This window comes from Cricetulus griseus, unplaced genomic scaffold (assembly GCF_003668045.3).
Source record: "Cricetulus griseus strain 17A/GY unplaced genomic scaffold, alternate assembly CriGri-PICRH-1.0 unplaced_scaffold_3, whole genome shotgun sequence".
Lineage (NCBI taxonomy): Eukaryota > Metazoa > Chordata > Mammalia > Rodentia > Cricetidae > Cricetulus > Cricetulus griseus.
In genome coordinates this window covers 451,831-473,282 of record NW_023277030.1, presented here as the reverse complement: position 1 = coordinate 473,282, position 21,452 = coordinate 451,831, and the positions used below count along the sequence as shown (strand labels likewise).

The 21,452-nt window shown below is 38.1% G+C and overlaps 1 pseudogene; it reads left to right on the top strand.

Moving 5' to 3' along the window:
• Positions 1–907: 907 nt before the first annotated feature.
• The window catches only part of LOC113837615, a 36,251-nt pseudogene continuing 15,706 nt past the window's right edge, over positions 908–21,452 (top strand).

The window sequence follows — 21,452 nt, the reverse complement described above, 5'->3', positions numbered from 1 at the left end:
AGGAATAGTAACATCTTCCAGAAACAAGCCATGGCAGCATTTGAGAGTCAGGAAAAGAAAGATAGGGTTAGATGCTAACTTCTAGGATAATACATAGGGCCAAGTGATGGCGAAACAAATATATATAAATATATATATATAATATATATATATATATATAGTGGGCACATGGTATTTACTATGAAATGACCCAAGAAACACTGTCCCTTATAGGAATGACCACAAAAGCATGGTGAAACTGGATGAATAGATTTTTCTGGAGCAGCATCTTTCAGGAGTGGCATATTGTTAGCATAGGAAAGAGAAAATAGTAGATGTAGTTGTGATGTTAGGAATTTCTTACAGAAAGGAGAATGAGGAAGATGGTATTGAGGAATTATGCCTCCCAGAAATAACCAAGAGGAAGGGGAAAGGGAGAGCTTCAGACCTGTGAGTGATATAAAGGAATAGATTTTTCTAGGGAGAAAATGAGGAGTAGCTTTTGGAAATGGCTTGTGAAATGAAGGAAATAGGGACATTTAACAAGTTAATGGTCAGTATGCCTGGAACATAGAGCAAGTAGTGTGATGAGTAATTGTAGTAATAGCTTGAACAGCCTATAAAGCATCTATTATATATTGCATGCATGCAAGATTTCTCTATTTTAGGACAGTGAAGAAAATTTTACTTTTCTTTTGTGTTTTTAAACCTTATTTTTAATTTAGTTTAGTTTTACTTCTTTTTGCTTTTGTGAAATAAAGTTTCATTATGTATGCCTGCATGACCTCTAATTTGATATCCTCTTTTCTCTGTCCAGTTCATGATGGTATTAAACTCCATTACCATGTTTAGCTGGCCACCACTATGTTTTTAAAATTAATTGTGTTTTGCATGGTAAAAGGTATTAGAGGTGATGTAGGGTGATAACATGGAGCTTACCACTGCCTCTGTCCATGTAAGAGATTTTACAGTAGCATGGACCAGAGTGCAGTTAGAAGAGATGGAAAAGTGAGAAAAAATTTTAAAATAGATGAGAAGTGTTCCTAATGATCAAGGATATTGAATCTTTAGATAAACCATTTTGTGGGCTAACCATATTTCTTAATAGCAGGTGAAAACTATTTTCCTCTAAAGTTAACACAGGCTTTCCTATGGACATCGAGACAATGAGGTTTTTTTTTTTTCCCCAAACAATAGAAAGACTTTCTATACTTTCTATTTGTGTTCTATTACATGTTGTAAAGGTGCATTTCTATGAGTTCTGTGTGTAGTTTTAATTATGCTATTATTGATGTATGTGTAACTGGTGTATATATTTCACAGTATTTGTCACATATGTTAAGGTTAGAGAATAACTTTCAAGAGTTGGTTCTCTTCTTCCTGTATGCATTGACATGTGATTCCCAATCTTATTCTGTGAATAGAACTGCTCTGGAGATTGCTTCTTTTTGTGAATATCAATGTAACTTCTGAGCCACATGAGGTATCTGCACTGTGGTTTTTGTGGTATGTGAAGCAGTGTGGTGCCACCACTCGGATATTCTCAGTCACCAATGGAGGCCAGGTATAACTTGTCAGTTTTAAAACTAACTTGCCCAGAACAATGCCTTGATAATTCCTCCATTGCTTATAATCATGTATGGTAGTATTAAATTATTTAAAAACATATCTGAAAAATTTCTCATTTCCTTTTTTTATTTCTGAAAAGTTCATTGCTAAAGAATATTTCAATTTGAATTAATGTTTTATTTTGAATGTTTCATTTTTATTATATCATGACAATTGAGTTCCTTCCTTTAAAATGTAGGAAAATGAAAAGGCAGAAAAACTCCTAAAAATAAGTTAATTTCCAAGAATATTGTAGTGCTTATAAAATTAGTATACTTAAAATCATCTCTATTCTTTACATAGGCTTCTTTTTGCCACCTGTTTCTCACAGGTGTTCTTTCTTGTTCAATCCTGTTGAATGGAAATTACTCTTCTAATTCACAAAAATGATTTGTGTCCACTCTTTTTTATAGTAAGTTCTAGAGTTTGGATTTTAAAATTTAGCTGCCCCATTGCAATTTTGGGGGTTTCCATACATTTCTATTACTAATGAGTAAAGCCATTTAATTAATTGACTAAATATGTAATAACATAAGAACAAAGCCAAAATTCTAAATCCCTATTCTTTAGACACTGACATTCAGTACAAATCTCTCCCTTTTCCAAAGAGAATGATTCTTATCAGGGAATGTTATGCCCAATTAGGATAAGGTATAATGGGAAATTACCAATATGGAGTCAGGTAGAAATATAAGGGTATTTAATAGGGAAAAGCCTTACTTACAGAGCAACCTACCCAGCCGGCATGGTAGTGGTCTGTACAGCAAGAAGCAAAGAGAAACCGAAATCACAAAAGCAGTCACAATACTTCACTCTGACCATACCCTAACAAGCGTGGTCAGGCACACCTGTAGCCAGCCCCTAAGAAGGCGTGGCTACAGCTTCCCCTACAATTCCCCTTTTAGTCTAAAAGAGGATTAAAACTTAACAGTATAAAGTATCCAAAATTAACAATCATAAAGGTAAAATATAAGAAGATAAAACAATCTGCTTATGTCACATCCTAACTATCTATTTTAACTAAAACCTAACGTCATCTGAAAGAGGTGTCCAAGCCTGAACACCTCCTTCCAATCCCAACCATAAACAAAAGGAAGCTATCCATAACTAGGCATATGCACTATCCTAAGTGACAACAATGGGGAAAGGGGGCGTAGCATTCTCCAAGTTACTTCCTGCTGAAATGGGACAATGATAGTCATGTGGGATCCTGTAGAAAGAAAATGTTAGTATCCAGTCCATGTTAGATGGGATTCACTTGATTGAAGATCTCGCTTGAAATCCACAACTTGATTGAAGTCAGTACCCGAACCTCTGTCCGGAGTGTCAGTTGAAATGGAGCAAGTTGGATCCAGTGTAGTCGAGGAGGCGTGGCCCATTTTCTTTCCAGGGTGTCCAGGGATTGCTGTCAGTCAGGTCTTCATTGGCTGTGTGGGACTCAAACATAAACAGCAGAGAAATGTTTGCTTGTGTATGTACACATGGTGGGGAATGCAACCATGAGAACATAACAATTATGAGAGGGTGTACACCTTGAGAAAAAGATCCAAGAAAAGACAAAGACAGTCCCCAAATTCTTCTTTTATTCTTATTACATCAATTGTCTTCTTGATACAACACAGAAACACTAAAGTTTAGTTAAATAACGTGCTTGGATTTCAGAGGAGGAAAGCCAAATCCACCTCTAAATCCAGCATTGGTTTAATTGAATAGGGACTAGGAAATGAAGAGAGATAGAGTTCTCTGAGAGACAGTTGTAAAGTTTACCGTATGGCACGTTCCTTTTGTTTGATGGTTATAGCTACCTTTTTCTTCTTAATTTGTTGCAGACAAATTCTAGTTTCTGTCACAGAATTTTGAGGGCATTTTGTGAATTTAAACTTTGACTTCAAATTAAACTATTGTTCTCCTCAGGCGATCATCAGACATCTCCAAATTGATAAAGGACATTTGCATTTTTAAAATATGTACTTATGGACAGAAGCTTAACATTACTCTTTTAACTCCTTGTAACCTGCTGAAGTATCTTAACTCATGGGATATCTGTATCATTTATTTGTAAGGAGCAGAATACTTCTTGACAAGCCCTATGTGATCTTTTAGAAAGTAGAGTTTAGATTTTGAATCTCAAGCCATTATCACAAATATTTAAAACCACCTTAACATTTATCCCTTTATATTCAAATTACCAAATTCTAAAAAGAAAAGGTAGTGAACAGATGGAATTAGTCCATGATTTTTCTTCTATACCAGATTTCAAAGCAACTATTTGGAAATAGAACAGATTTGGTGACACATAATTTCCATTTCTTCAGAAAGAATTGATAAATTTAAGTGCTAACCACTCTGTTTTCAGTTTTATAAAGAACTTTGGTGTCCTCACTAAACACAAGTTGCAAAAGTTACTGTGTGACTCCTCATAATTGAAGTATCACAATTGTCACTGTGGCCTGTCCCTCAGTTTCCTGACATGCATTTCTAATTGTTCAAAGAATCTTCTACAAAAGCTAAAAATATTTCCTATGTTGTGATCAAATATGCTGTATTAAAGATTTATCCTTTTGGTTTATGCTTGAACAATATCCACGCTTAGAATAGCAGGATACACTGGGCTTCTGATAATTTACTACTGCTCAAGAGAAGTACTTAGCAATGTTTAAAGGAAGAAATAGATTGCTTAGCCACCAATATTCTGCCTTGACTATGAAACTTACAGTTAGTTTTAAGAAGAAGATATTCAAAAGCTGAAATTCAGCTTCCTAAGGACCAGATATGGCAATTTCTGATAGGGCATTGCTAACACTAATTGCACACTGAGCTAGTTTTTTTAAGAGTCATGACATCTATAATATAATATTTTCTATGTCCTTACCTGCTGAGGATCAAAATAGCCACCTTCCCTTCCCCAGTTTCCTCACACACACCATATTTATACAGATTTAAAGTTGCCAGGCTTTCTATTTACATTTGATCTGGGCAGCATTGGTGTAGGAGAACATTTGTTTTGTGTGTCTGATTTTATATGGTAGTGATAGATTTGCCTTGCTGGAAACTGCTGAGAATGGCAGAGATACTTCGGCTTACTCTTTCTATATTAATGTTCTTCCCACAATTGGCTATGCCAAGGATAGAGGTCTGGCATTTACCTTCATGGAGATTTACCAATTAGTGTCAAATGTTCCACCATTTTCTCTTTATAACTTTCCTTTTCTACTTACCTTCTCCAATAGGAAGGGAGCTGGCTAAGTAAGTGAACAGATGAAGGACCTCCTTGGGGATAAAGTGAAGCTGAGCTCTCCTGTTACTTATATTGACCAAACAGATGACAACCTCATTGTAGAGACACTGAATCATGAACACTATGAGGTAACCCATTGTAGTCAAAGGAGTTTGTAGTAAATAGATTTTGTGCCATTTGTAACTTCTAATCATATTATAATCTAATCAGTTATATAATTAACTCTTGCATATATCTACCTCAAGTATTCCAGATTGACAGATTTGGTTTACATACTGTCCTAGTTTGCTTCCCTGTAGCTGTGATAAACACCATGGTCAAAAGTACCTTTGCAAAGAAGGGGTTTATTTGGCCTTCAGGAGTTGATCACAGCCCATCATTGAGGGAAGTCAACGCAGGTATTCAAGTAGAAGCAGAGGCAGGAATCCTGCAGTGGTGCTGCTAAACGGCTTGCTTCCATGACTTGTTCAGTTTGCTTTCTTATATTACTCAGGGTCATCTGTCCAGGGGTGATACCATTCTCAGCAGACTACACTGTCCCATATCAATAATTAATCAATAAAATGCCCCATAGACAAGACCACAAACCCATCTGTTGGAGGAAATTCCTCAGTTGTGGCTCCCTTTTCCAAGCTAACTCTAGTTTGTTTCAAGTTGACAAAACTTACAAGCCCACTTACCTTGTTCTATTTTGTTGATTTACAGTGGCTTGATTTTTTTTAATTATGCTCTACACCCCTTGCAAAGGCTATAGCTTATGTTGCAGGTGATATTTTGATATTGCGTTTCAGTGTAAATATGTAATTAGTGCCATCCCAACAATTTTGACAGCCAAGATTCACTTCAACACAGAATTCCCACTGGAGAGAAACCAGTTAGTTCAGTGTCTTCCGATGGGGGCTGTCATCAAGTGCATGGTGTATTACAAGGAAGCCTTCTGGAAGAAAAAAGGTAGGCTGCTCTTATTTGTGTTTACACTGTAAGTAAAGAAACCACATTTTAATGATATTGAGCAGAATATGTGGAATAGAAAAAGACAAATGTTTTTAAATTTGTAGAGAAATTGTAAATCTGTCTCTAAATTTCACAGAATGGCCTCAACCGTAATTGTTGACAAAGGGAGAAAAAGATGGGCATACAATGGGAATATCAATTATGGGTTCACCACTGTCAAGCTCCTGGCATTTATCTGATACTTACTTTTCTTCAGCAGAATGAGACCAAGGGGCCTTATGTAAACAGTGCTGTTATGAAGCCAGCTATCCCTGGACTTTACCATATTATTAACATCAGTCCCTAAACAGAAAATGATTATAAGGCTTTGTGATAAATGCTTATCAGGTTGCTGTGAATATTAAAGGAGACAGGTTTTAGGGTACTTTAGGAGCTTTCCAAATATGGTACCTGCTCATGTTAAACAGAATCCTTTTCATAACTTCTAGTGTTAATGGAAGTGATTCCTTCTAGCACATCCCGTCCCTTTCTCCACGTGTTCCTACATTCAGGGCTATTTTATCATTTTCCTATTCTTATCATTTTGCCATGCATGATTCATAGCCCTTTATGGAAAAATTATAGAGATTGGCCATTTTCCACATAAGGAATACATGCCCTTGTAGAGTCATGTGAGCTTTAAAATAAAAACGTCTAGAGTGGGAGCAGACTAGTGCTTTAATATTCCTTCCTCCACAGTAAAATTGTTTATGTATATTCTATATGTGTGTGTATCTCTTATGTGGGTTCAATCTCTTCATTAATTTTCTCCTGGTTAAGACTTGTGGATGCACCATCATTGAAAATAAGGAAGCACTAATTTCAATCACTCTGGATGACACCAAACCGGATGGTTCACTCCCTGCCATCATGGGGTAAGTTAGAGATGGGTGCAGTTTTTAATTTGTGTTGGTATAAGCACTAGCAAAGGATATTGCTTTATAATTGGGCTCAAGCAATGCTAAATGCACCCTATATTGTGTTTTCATGTATTAGAATATCTATAGCAATGTTTTTGTGTTTGGCAAAGAACACTGGAATACTACTAACTTGGCACCACTTTTTAACTTCTACCTGCCTACCTACTCTCCTACAGAAACTTACTTGCTAAGGTTAGAATAGAAAAGGCAGCTTTACAGACAGTATGATAATCAATGTTTCCTAGAGGTAGAATGTCCACAGTTATTCTATGAAGATAACAAATTTACCCTGTAAAATCTTTCAAATGCATTGTCTCATGACTTGATCTTTCAAGACACTTGTATACAAAGTATCAGTATGAATATAAGATGAGCCAGGCCACAAATGAATGGCCTATAATTATCTTTTACCAAAAATGGTTATCTTCAGAAGTACAATGATAGTCGTCCACCAGCCTATGGAAAACACTTGCTCCAGGGAAGGAAGTGAATCCTCACAAAGGAAATACTAAGGAGCAATACACTTTCATAATTGCATACCTTTGTCCTTCTTAAACTGCATATAAACATCAAAAGCCTTTTGTTGTGCTGAGCTATAAGAAAAGAACACATGTTAATAACGGTCAAATGGCTTTTAGAAACCAATGGTTTCTACTTTGGGGAAATGAAGGCTTCCTTCCTGAAAAGATAGGTGAGCTCAATAAACAATTTATGCTGCCATTTTAGGAAAGTTACAAAGAGAAAAGGTGCAGACCCATGTTCCAAGGACCCTAAGAAGTAGGCTCTGCTTGGGTTACTGATAAAATGGCTTTTAGCCACTTCTCTGTCCGTAATGTAAGAAATAGCAATAAATTCCTGAGGCAGGCAGGAGTGTAGAATATAATTACCTTAAAAAAGGAACATATTCTATTCATTTTTATTCCCACTGAGCAAGGCAGGATCCAAGTAGTTCAGTCAGTTTGGCATTTCTTTTGTTTGTTTGTTTGTTTGTTTGTTTGTTTTCGAGACAGGGTTTCTCTGTGCCTTTGGAGGCTGTCCTGGAACTAGATCTTGTAGACCAGGCTGGCAGTTTGGCATTCCTATAGGCGAACAAAAAGCAGATCACTATGCAAGTTTCAGAAAGTCAGTGATGGTTCATTTGCAAGTGGAAGAACTTCAGATGTTCCTGCCTTATGCTATACTGGAGTTGCTTTGGCTTTATAAGAGGGACATATGTGTTGGCACCCTTCTAAGTATTGCTGGGACTATTTAGGAAATTCCTAGGACAGATATAGTCATTGGTTTTTATTTTATTGCTAAAAGACGTATATCTGGATGAAAATGTTCCAGTGGGTATTTACTTAGTGCAATGATCAAATCAGGTTTGTTAGCATATCCTCTAATTCATGTGATTATTTCTTTATGGTAAGAACATTAAAAATCTTCTTTAGCTCTTTTAAAATGTACAATAAATTAATATTAATTATGGTCATCTTACTGTACAATAGATCACCAGAATTTATTCCTCCAGTTTAACTGGTACTTTATGTTTATGGAAGGCCAGATTTAGTTTTTTCAAATATGAACAATCACTGAAAACAATTGTGATACAAGAGAGCTCTCTGCCTGCCTTCTGTTTACCTAAAATAAGGGCTAAGTTTTAAAAAGGTAGAAGGAAGTTCTCTATACTCCCCTGCATTTCACTTATTTTAGGAGATAAGTTCTCCTTTACTGCAAAGAGTACTTTATTAGCTTAGAGCCAAAGACAGATGAATCTGCAAGCTGACCTTGCAGCTTGTGATGTATTTGCCTTCTCATGATTTTCCATCTTTCATAAACTTAAAACTGCTTTCCTATGTTTCTGAAATGTGATGTTTTTGATATATATATATATATATATATATATATATATATATATATAAGCCAGATTTACCACCTCTGGGATACTTTTCACCAGTGTGTCTCCCAAAGGACAAACACTGCAAAGGATAATAAACTTGTTCAATTTTCTTTTGCAATCTCTTTTGTTGTTATTATTACAACAATATGAGGGTTGAGAAGAAATATTGTCTTTCATTACCGTTGTTGAGCAGCTACTCTTTTTATATTAGGGCAATAGCCTCCACTCTCCCCTTTTTTATGTGTACAGCTCTGGGTACTGAACCTAGGGCCTTGTATATGGTAGGTAAATGTCTACTACTTTCTTGTGTGATTTATTTTAATATAGGACCTCACTAAATTGCTCTGTAGCAAGACTGGTTTTATACTTTCCTTCTTCAGACTCCCAAGCAGCTGCAATTGCAGGAATGTACGGCCAGAACTAGCTCAATTGCCTGGTTATTGCCTTTGTGTTAGGGAAGGAAGCAGGACCAGTTAGAGAGAGAGTTGAATGCCACTGTTGTTCAAACCAAGAACTCAGCCTGCTCATGGAAATCTGGAAGATGGAATGACCTTTCACAGATGTCCCATACATATAAAAGGGAATGGGCCAACTTGATCATTGGAAATCAATTGCCTCTTAGGAGGGGCAGGATACTGACCCAGGGAGGTATCTGCTGCTGAGTATATTTGCTGAGAAGTGGTTTATCTGTGAGCTAAGGGCACCAAATACATTCTGAAAAGTGATAGGGAAGGGAGTGAGGGGTGTACTATGGCATTTATGGTAGGTATGTGTTAATAATTGTCCAGCTTTATTGAGTGTCATTGCCAGAATAACGATCTAATGCAATTGTCATCTTAATATGGCCAATGACTAATTTCCTATAATATAAAATATGATGATGAATTTTAAAAGTATAATATTGAATAAGAGGTTACCTGTTGCTTTGGAGCTTACAGCCTAGCAGACTTTTAGTGCAGAGGGAGCCTAAAGACAGGATGGCATTTACTCTAGGAGATGGGGAGGAGAGACCTACAAGGATGGCACGATCTAACAATCCAGGCAATGGTGGAGAGGATAACTTAAAAGCCCTCCCCTAAAATGAGATTGATGACTTCTCTTTATGCCATCCTAGAGCCCTCATCCAGTGGCTGATGGAAGCAGAGAAAGACATCCACTGATATACAATGAGCCGAAATCAGGAATTTAGTTGAAGAGAGGGAGGAATGAAGAATGAAGAGGTCTGTACCAGGTTGGAGAAACCCACAGGAACAATTGGGAGAGCACATCGACCCCAGATGCTGTCAGGGAGGCCAGTACAAGACTGATCCAGACCCATGAACATGGATGTCAATAAGGAGGCCTCTGCACACCAGGGAGCCTCTGGTGGTGGATTAGTATTTTCCCTGGTGCAAGAAGGGACTTTGAGAGCCCATCCCATGTGAAGGGTTACACTCTGGCCCTGGACACATGGGGAAGGGCCCAGGACCAGCATAGGAAGACTTGGTGGACTTTGCAGAGCCCCGTTGAGGGCCCTACCCTGCCTGGGGAGGGGTGGGCGGATGGGGTGGTGGGTAGACTGGGAGTGGGGGAGGAGGGTTGGGGGTGAGGGGAGGGAGAAGGAGAAGCAACTTGAAATAAGCTTGTTCCCTAACTAGAACTAATAAAATAAAATAAAAATAAAAAATAAAAAAAAAGCTGAGTAGGTTTTTATTGGGAGTATATCTAACCATTCAAATGTGGCTTCCTTCTCCAGCTTTATACTTTCCCAGAAAGCTGATTGACTTGTGAAGCTACATAAAGACATAAGGTAAAGTTATATCTGCAAAATTAGTAAGGGTTGCCTTTATTTTCTGTTTGTTGAACCAACAATAGTAGAACAGCAGGAAGAGAAGCACAATATTTTACAAATATTCTCAACCTCAACAAACCAACTGTTTAAATACTTCATTATGTTTTCCTTGATCAAACCAATGTCTATGTACATATATTAATTTAATTTTACACATTTGCATTAATTTTATGTGGTTAAGAGGAAGGGTTTTCTTGTGAGATAATTGCAATTACTCAGAATACCTAAGATATATAGAGCCTTCATGGCTTGACCATTTTTCTTATGAGTACGGCCCTCCACCTCTGAATACTGTCACATTGGTGATAAAGCTGTAACAAGGAAAAAATCTTAACATGGTGTGTGTGTGTATGTGTGTGTGTGTGTGTGTGTGTGTGTGTGTGTGTGTGTGTGTGTGTGTGTCCAAACTCATGTGCCTGCATCTGTGTGTGTGCAGCCTCATGCATGCCATAATGCATAAGGGGCAAACAAAGAACCATTTTTTTTTTGCAACAGTTCTCTTCTACCTTTAAGTGGGTTACAGGGATTTAACATATGTTGTGAGGATTACATACACACTGAACCATCAAACCAGCCCTAACATGGGAATTCTTAGGAAGGGGTCACATTCATTTAAAGGATGTGTGACAAAGCCAAGAGTGGCAGATAATACATCCATTTTTTTTTCATTGCACCACACCAAGCTTGACATTTTTCTTTTGGATTCCCTGCCTTTCCTTTCTTTTAATAATAAAATAAATACCAGGCTGGAGATAAACATTTGCTTATGATTTGACACACTGGCTGAACTCTAAAGTTCTTGAAAAACAAAATTCTTTACTGAATATGTCAGTGATGAGAGCAGTGTCTTTCAAATCTTACTTTGTCTAACTCTCCCAGAAGGTATTTAGATAGTTTAATTTCTTGAGTTTTATAGAATAGGATCCAGTAGGTTTGAAATAGAGGCTGAAAATTTGTATTTCTGACCACTTGTTCAAGTGATTACAATAAGGAGACAGAATTACAAGCTGGTTGATAGATACAACTATAAATTGTTTTGAATGGTGACCTTTTTTGGCTAAAATTTAAAATGTATTCTATTAATTTTTAAGGGAAACTAATGTGAATGTATTAGTCTCAGTGGAGAATGTAGCTCAGTGATAAAGCACATGTTTTGTGTGTGTCAAGACCAGGCAGGGTTCCATCCTTGTCGTATTGGCATAAATTTTTTTTGGCATAACATCATTATCTTTCACATATTTTCTTAAAAGTTTTCATTTTAATGAGGGAAAGGAATGTGAAAAGTAATTCTTTGGTGTGTTTGTACAAACTTGCCTTTGACTCATTTAATAATATTAAAAATAGTACATGATATTTTATTATGTTTTTTATTTGATTAAATTTAATTGCAATGAAGGTGGATGTTTAAGTTTAGCTCTGCTAAAGTTTTTATTATATGTTAAGAAAGTAAGTTAAATATATCAAGCCTTTTGCAATACTGATTGGCAATATTCCTACTTCATTTGGCAATATTCTTTTTTTCTTTTTCCATTCATTTATTTAGTTCAGAAATAAAGTCATGCACATTTATGATACACAATACAGTATGTTCACAATGGCATGGCCAAATTAAACAAATTAACATGTTATATCACACATATTCATCATTTTTGTTTTGAGAACACTTAATGTATACTATCTCACAACTTTTAAAATATAGCATATTGTTATCAACCATATTTATCATGCTCTCAGTAGACTTCAAGACTTCAGAGAGTCCATGCCTCTTGTACAACTGCAGTTTTATATCCTTAAACCAATCATTTCCCCATTGTTAAAAGTTCCACATTGAATCCTAATAGCCACAATTCTTCACTCTGTTCCCATAAGTTCATCATTTCTAGGTTACACATAATATTGATATTGTGTGACATTTGTCTTCCAATGTGTCACTTTTTTGGCAAGCATATAACTTTACTACTTACTAAAGATGAAATCAAATTTGTATGCACAGGTGAGCACTAACTGAAACACCTTGGATTCATCACATATTTGAGTTTCAATTAGCATATATATATATATATATATATATATATATATATATAGAGAGAGAGAGAGAGAGAGAGAGAATTAAAATGGCAATATGATATGCTTCAATAGCAGCAACAGCTTTTCCAGGTTCTGTAGTCATTTGAACAAAATTGTAGAGACATCGAGCACTCTCCATTTTAAAAAAACAAAAAACAAAACAAACAAACAAAAAACAACCAACAACAAAAAAGTGAAAAACAGAATCCAAGAAACCAGCACAGTTCTCTTTCTCTTGTGCTACATGGCACCTTTTTTTAAATTAGTTTCTCAGTCATCATCTGGGAAGAAACCATTCTGAGCAACATCATTAAAAACAGCTCTGATAAAGCATGGTCGCTAGTATGTATCATAAAAAAGGTCCACATATGAGTGAGTACATATCATGTTTGTCTTTTTGTGATTGGGTTACCTCACTCAGAATGGTTTCTGTGAGTTCCATCCATTTTCCTGCAAATTTCAAGATTCCATTGGTTTTTTTTTTTTTGTTTTTTTTTTCTGCTGAGTAGTACTCCATTGTGTAAATGTACCACAATTTCTCTATCCATTCTTCGGTTGAGGGGCATCTAGGCTGCTTCCAGTTTCTGGCTATTACAAATAATGCTGTGATGAGCATGGTTGAACATTTGTCCTTGTTATATGAATGTGCTTCTTTTGGGCATACGCCTAGGAGTGGAATTGCTGGATCTTGTGGTAGACTCATTCCCATTTTCTTGAGGAATTGCCATACTGATTTCCAAAGTGCTGTACAAGTTGGCACTCCCACCAGCAGTGGAGGAGTGTTCCTCTTTCTCTGCATCCTCTCCGGCATAAACTGTCATTGGTATTTTTGATTTTAGCCATTCTGACAGGAGAAAGATGGTATCTCAGAGTTGTTTTGATTTGCGTTTCCCTGATGACTAAGGATGTTGAAAACTTTCTCATGTGTCTTTAAGCCATTTTAGATTCTTCTATTGAGAATTGTCTATTTAATTCTGTACCCCACTTTTTAATTGTTTTTTTTTTTTTGGTGTTTGGGGGACTAGCTTCTTGTGTTCTTTGTATATTTTGGAGATCAGCTCTCTCGAAGATGTGGGGTTTGTGAATATCTTTTCCAGTCTGTGGGCTGCCGTTTTCTCTTGCTGACTGTCTCCTTTGCCTTACAGAAACTTCTCAGTATCAGGAGGTCCCATTTATCAATTGTTGACTGTTCCGCGTTACCATCTCACCAGCAAAAACGACACGGCACACTCCTCAGGATCCTTCTGCAGTAAAGCTTTCATGCGTCTTGAGAGAGAGAGCATAAGCTTACAGAGCGGAGACTCTGAATACCCAAAAACCCCTCCCTTATATAGGCTGGCAACCGCCGCCTCAGAAGTGTTACTCTCTGACTGGCTGAAGCTCATCGGACCATATGACGTCACGGGAGGGCCGGAGAACAAGGGCTGGAAAGTTACAAAGTTACCTAATGCGCATGCGCACTAGCTTGTAACGGCTCCTTACATATCCCCCTTTTTATTAATTAATGATAAGGCTTCATATTTTTACAAGCAAGTAGGTCACCCATACATTGAGGGATAGAGGCAGAGGTTGTACCTCCCAAATCATACAATAAGACTGTGTACAAGAGTCGCCACTAGGCTGTTAGCTTGACCCGAAGCACTCTCGACCTGTCCTCCGCCGTTTTTCTGGGAAAGGGAAACTGGGGCAGGCAACCCTTATGCAGGACAACATGCCTCCCAGAGAAGCCTGCATATTAGGCAACTCTCTGTGCAATGCTTTGCTCGACATCCCTCATGGGCTGCTCAAGCCAGACACTCTACCCTGTGCAATGAGCCTAGGCTCCGGGTGTGCAAGAGCTGTCTGACCAGCGGCCTATTGCTTAAACATTGTTAACCAAATGTCAGTGGAAGCCCCTTGTTCCATGGCTACAAGCGCTTGGGCTATCTTAGTTTGAGCCCTGAGCCTACAGACCAGCCAGAGAAGCAACACCAATCTGCAGCAAATGGCTGTGCCAAACATTCCCACCCCCACCCATTCTTTGAAGTAGGAAACAGCTGAGGTGACCCATGATGACAGTCCCTCCGTCAGTGACAGATCGATAGTGGCTCTCAATTCACACAGTGTCTGCTCAAATTCAAAGGTCCAATTCTGAAACATAAACTGGGAAAGGATTTTAGACAAATTAGCTGCTTTGGTGAAATTCTCATATTAGATGGAGGTAACACATAGGCCAGGGAGCTTCTGCTCACAGCCTAGTTGGGCCATCTGCCATAATATGTCCAATAGTTCCACATGTAAAGTAAGTTTTTTTGTTTTGTTGTTTTTTTTTTTCTTTCCAATGCCCTCAAAGACGGGAAAAGCGAGGTGCAGCTTTCTTTTTACCTTTTCTGGAAGGAAGGAATAAGACTTCAGGCGCGTCTCATAGGGAGGGGGCGCCGAAGGAGCAACCTGTGAGAGGGCTGTTTGAAGCTGCCGTCTTTGAGGTTTTTTGCTACTTTGTATATGGTCATCCAAATGGTATCTTTCTTCCTCATATTTAGCAGCCTCCTCACCTAGCCCAACTTTTTCCTTGGTATCTAAGACTTCATCTCCTGAGCTTTCAGAGTCATCAGAGCTATCAAGATTTAAGGCTTCAAGCTCATGTACGGGATCTGACAAATACAGTCATTAGACACACCGGGAGGTCCTTTTTCCTTTTTTGTTGCCGTTTTGTTTCTTGCGTACACTCCCTTGTCATTAGACACCCTGGGAGGTCCTTTTTCCTTTTTTGTTGCCTTTTCGTTTCTTACATACACTCCCTTGTCATTAGACACCCCGGAAGGTCCTTTTTCCTTTTTTGGGACCGCGGGCGCCCAACTTCTCACTACGTTCTGTTTCTGACATGTTATTCTGGACTTCTTCAAGATTGCTACAACAGCGAAAAAGATCAACAATCCCAAGCCAAAGTCCAGAAAAGACATACCTCTCCAAATCTTACGTCCCTGCAGTTCTGAATCCTTGTAGCCAAGGAGTCTCCGATGGTGCTGACGATGATGAGGTCTTGATTTCCCGGGTTTCGGCACCAAATGTCCCGTGCTAACCGTCTCGCCAGCAAAAACGACGTGGCACACTCCTCAGGATCCTTCTGCAGTAAAGCTTTAATGCGTCTTGAGAGAGAGAGCATAAGCTTACAGAGCAGAGACTCTGAATACCCAAAAACCCCTCCCTTATATAGGCTGGCAACCGCCGCCTCAGAAGTGTTACTCTCTGACTGGCTGAAGCTCATCGGGAGGGGCGGAGAACAAGGGCTGGAAAGTTACAAAGTTACCTAGTGCGCATGCGCACTAGCTTGTAACGGCTCCTTACATGTTGACCTCAGTGTTTGTGCTACTGATGTAATGTTCAGGAAGTGCTCTCTCCTGTATCGATTAATTCAAAGGTATTTCGCACTTTGTATTCTAATAGGTTCAGTGTAGCTGGATTTATGTTGAGATCTTTGATGAATTTTGACTTAAGTTTTGTGCAAGGCGATAAACTTGGGTCTAACTGCAGTCTTCTACCTTGATACCCTTGATAACCTTCTAACTTTGATACCAAAGCCACATAAAGGCAATATTCTTATTTGACCCCGAATGTCTGAATTACTACTTATGATCTCTCAAAAAAGTGAGAGCCTGCTAACTCTTTGTGGCATAGAAAAGAGATTCATACTGGACTGAACATAGAATTTGGCTCAACAAATATTGAGCTCCTATTATGGGCAGAATGCTTGGAATAGGAAAGTTTTAGCTTGCTGTTACTTAACTGAATGGTAGAGAAGGAATCTGCAGCTCACTCAACTTAAGCTTCAACCCTTGAATGGAGACTATACACTAGACAGAGAAAACAAGTAAGCAGTAGTCTTAAGACTGCTTCCTGTATGTTAAGGTTTTTAATCAAGCATTTTCTAATTGTCCTAGAATTAACATATCCAATTTACATTATGCAACATCATTCATGATTGACATTATCTCCTTTAAAACCTTGCATAGAAACAGTATAGCAATAAGTACATTTATAATTTTATGTCCTTTGTCTAATTTAACCTTTTGTAATTAAATGATAGAAGTTCTAAGAGTTATATCAATGGTGTAAAAATAATTATATCAGAAGTAATAAGCTTACATTTTGTTCTACCCAATTGAAGAAATTTGGCTTGGTTTTAAAAATGTTCTCTAATGCTATTGGCAATATACACTTATATATCTTTATATTTGTTTTCTTTATTACTAGTGAGATTGACTTCTGCATATTTGTGTGCACTCACACATACGTATTTTTTAATCATTTCTCTCATCTGGTCTTTGTGAATGTTTTATGGATTTGAATTACATCTTTTGCCTCATTTTCATAAAAAAATTTCTGATTGCTTATTAGCCTTTAACAAACATTATGGAGGCATTTCCACATTTATTTATTTACTTATTTATTTATTTATTAGTTCTAGTTAGGGATCAAGATTGTTTCACATGTAAGTCCCTTCTCCCTCTCCCTCTCCCTCTCTCTCCCCTCACCCCCATTCCTCCTCCTACAATCCCAGCCTACCCCCCACCCCATTCAACCACCACTCCCCAGACAGGGAAGGGCCCTCAATGGGGCCTCTGCAACATCCACCAAATCTTCCTGTGCTGGTCCTGGGCCCTTCCCCATGTGTCCCGCGCCAGAGTGTAACCCTTTACATGGGATGGGCTCTCAAAGTCCCTTCTTGCACCAGGGAAAATACTACTCCAACACCAGAGGCCCCTGGAGTTCATAGGCCTCCTTATTGACATCCATGTTCAGGGGTCTGAATCAGTCTTGTACCGGCCTTCCTGACAGCATCTGGGGTCGATGTGCTCTCCCTTGTTCAAGGCAACTGATCCTGTGGGTTTCTCCAACCTGGTACAGACCCCTTCGCTCTTCATTCCTCCTTCTCTTCAACTAAATTCCTGATTTCAGCTCATTGTATATCAGTGGATGTCTGTCTCTGCTTCCATCAGCCACTGGATGAGGGCTCTAGGATGACATAAAGGGAAGTCATGAGTCTCATTTTAGGGGAATGTCTTTTAGGTTATCCTCTCCACGATTGCTTGGATTATCAGATAGTGTCATCCTTGTATGTCTCTGGAGATCTCACTGGTTCCAGATTTCTTCTCCAACCTATAGTGGCTCCCTCTGATATGGTATCTCTCATCCTGCTCTCTCTCCTCTATTCTTCCCCCAACTCAATATTTCTGCTCCTCCATTTCCTCTCCTCTACTCCTCTTCTCTTTCTCTTATTTTATCAGTTCCCTCCCCACTACCATCATGCTCCCAATTAGTTCAGGAGGTCATGCCATTTCTATTCCTGGGGACTACTTATCCCTTAGAGTCCTTCATGTTTCCTAGTTTCTTTGGTGAAGAGGATTATAGGCTGGTAATCCTTTGCTCTATATCTAAAATTCATATATGAGTGAGTACATACCATGTTTGTCTTTTTGTGACTGGGTTACCTCACTCAGGATGGTTTCTTCTAGTTCCATCCATTTGCCTACTAATTTCAAGATTCCATTACATTTTTCTGCTGAGTAGTACTCCGTTGTATAAATGTACCACATTTTCTCAATCCATTGTTCAGTTGAGGGTCATCTAGGTTGTTTCCAGGTTCTGGCTATTACAAACAATGCTGCTGTGAACATGGTTGAACATATGTCCTTGTTATATGAACATTCACTATTTGGGTATATACCAAAGAGAAGAATGGCTGGATCTTGATAGACTGATTCCCATTTTTCTGAGCAACTACCATACTGATTTCCAGAGTGGTCTTACAAGTTTGCACTCCCCCCAGCAATGGAGGAGTGTTCCTTTTTCTCCACATCCTCTCCAGCATTGAATGTCATTGGTATTTTTGTTTTTAGCCATTCTGACAGGTGTGAGTTGGATTCTGAGTTGTTTTGAGTTGCGTTTCTCTGATGGCCAATGATTTTGAGGACTTTAAGTGTCTTTCAGCCATTTCAGATTCCTCTGTTGAGAATTCTCTATGTAGTTCTGCACCCCACTTTTTAATTTCATTATTTGGTGTTTTGGTGGCTACCTTCTTGAGCTCCTTGTATATTTTGGAAATCAGTCCTCTGTCAGATGTGGGAACGGTGAAGATCTTTTCCCATTCTCTGGGTGGTCGTTTTGTCATACTGACTGTATCCTTTGCCTTGCAGAAGCTTCTCAGTTTCAGGAGATTCCATTTATTAATTGCAGACCTCAATGTCTGTGCTCTTGTCGTAATGTTCAGGAAGCTGTCTCCTGTACCAATTTGTTCAAGGGTAATTCCCAATTTCTCTTCTGGAAGATTCAGTGTGGCTGGATTTATGGAGAGATCTTTGATCCATTTGCATTTAAGTTGTGTGCATGGTGACAGGTATGGATCTATCTGCGATTTTCTGCATGTCAGAATCCAATTGTACCAGCACCATTTGTTAAAGATGCTATCTTTTTCCAGTGTATAGATTTAGCATCTTTGTCAAAAATAAGGTATTCATAGGTGTATGGGTCAATATCAGAGTTTTCAATTCGATTCCATTGGTCTATCTGTCAATTTTGTGCCAATATCAAGCTGTTTTCAGAACTATGACTCTATATTAGAGCTTGAAGTCGGGGATGGTGATGCCTCCAGAAGATCCTTTATTGTAAAGTGTTGTTTTGACTATCCTGGGCTTTTTATTTTTCCATATGAAGTTCAGTATTGATCTTTCAATGTCTGTGAAAAACTGTGTTGGTATTTTGATGTGGATTGCATTGAATCTGTAGATTGCTTTTTGCAGGATTGCCATTCATCCTGTTAATTCTACCTATGCAAGACCATGAGAGATCTTTCCATTTTCTGGTTTCTTCTTTAATTTCTTTCTTTACATTCTCAAAGTTCTTATTGTACAGGTCTTTCACTTTTTTGGTTAGTGTTACCCCAAGATATCTTTTATTGCTTGTGGATATTTTGAAAGGTGATGTTTCCCTGATTTCTTTCTCATTGGATTTATCATCTGTATATAGTAGGGATACTGTTTTTTTATTTAATTTTGTATCCTTCTACATTGCTGAAGGTGTTTATCAGTCATAGGAGTTCCCTGGTAGAGTTTTCCGGGCCACTACTGTAGACTATCACATGGTCTGCAAATAGTGAAAGTTTGACTTCACCCTTTCCAATTTGTATCCGTTTGATCCCCTTTTCTTGTCTTATTGCTATAGTCAGAACTTCAAGTACAATATTGAAGAGATATGGAGAGAGTGGACAGCCTTGACTTGTTCCTGATTTTAGAGGAAATGCTTTGAGTTTCTCTCCATTTAGTTTGATGTTGGCTACTGGTTTGGTGTATATTGCGTTCATCATGTTCAGATATGTTCCTGTTATTCCTGTTCTCTCAAAGATCTTTATCATTAAGGGATGTTGGATTTTGTCAAATGCTTTTCAGTGTCTAGTGAGATGATCATGTGGTTTTTCTTCTTCAGTTTTTTTTATATGGTGGATTACATTGGTGGATTTTCATATGTTGAAACATCCTTGCATCCCTGGGATGAAGCCTACTTCATCATGGTGGATGATTTTTCTGATATGTTCTTGGATTCAGTTGGGAAATATTTTATTGAATATTTTTGCATCAATGTTCATGAGGGATATTGGTCTCTAGTTCTCTTTCTTAGTCCTATCTTTGTGTGGCTTGGGTTTCAAAGTGATTGTAGCCTCATAGAAAGAGTTTGGCAACATCCCATCTGCTTCTATTGAGCGGAACAGGTTGAGGAGTACTGGAATTAGCTCTTTTTTGAATTTCCGGTAGAATTCTGTAGTGATGCTATATGGCCCCGGGCTTTTTTTTGGTTGGGAGGCGTTTGATGACTGCTTCTATTTCATTAGGTCAATTTAAACTGTTTATCTGATCTTGATTTAATTTTGGTAAGTGTTATTTATCCAGAAAGCTGTCCATTTCCTTTAGAATTTCCAATTTTGTGGAGTACTGGTTTTCAAAGTATGACCTGACAATTTTCTGGATTTCCTCAGTGTCGGTTGTTATATCCCACTTATCATTTCTGATTTTGTTAATTAGCCTGCGCTCTCTCTGCTTTTGGTTAGTTTGGCTAGAGGTTTGTCTATCTTACTGACCTTCTCAAAGAACCAACTCTTTGTTTCATTTATTCTTTGTACTGTTTTCCTAGTTCTACTTTGTTGATTTCGGCTCTCAGGTTGATTATTTCCTGGTATCTACTCCTCCTTGGTGTGTTTGCTTCTTTTTCCTCTAAAGCTTTCAGTTATTCCGTCAATCCTCTAATGTGGCTTTCCTCCAGTTTCTTCTTGTGGGCACTTAGTTCTATGAACTTCCCTCTTAGCAATGCTTTCAGAGTGTCCCATAAGTTTGGGTATGTTGTGTATAACATTCTCATTAAATTCAAGGAAGTCTTTAATTTCTTATTTTTATTTCTTCCTCAACCCAAGAATGGTGCAATTTGGTGTTATTCATTTTCCACGCAAATGTAGGTTTTCTGCAACTCGTATTGCTGTTGAATTCCAGCTTTAATGAATGTGGTCTGATAAGATACAGGGGTTTATTTCAATTCTTTTGAAACTGTGGAGCTTTGCTTTGCTGCCAACTATGTGGTCAATTTTTGAGAAGGTTCCATGTGGCGCTGAGAATAAGTATATTCTTTTGAGTTTGGATGGAATGTTCTATAGATATCTGTTAAACCCAGTTGGGTCATAACTTCTGTCAGATCCTTTGTTTCTTTGTTAAGTTTCTGTCTGGTGGTCCTGCCTAGTGGTGTAAGGGAGGTGTTGAAGTATCCTCCTATAAGTGTGTGTGGTTTTATGTGTGGTTTGAGCTTTAGTAATATCTCTTTTACAAATGTGGGTGCTTTCGTATTTGGGACATAGATGTTCAGGATTGAGACTTCATCTTCATGGACTTTTCCTGTAATGAGTATGAAATGCCCTTC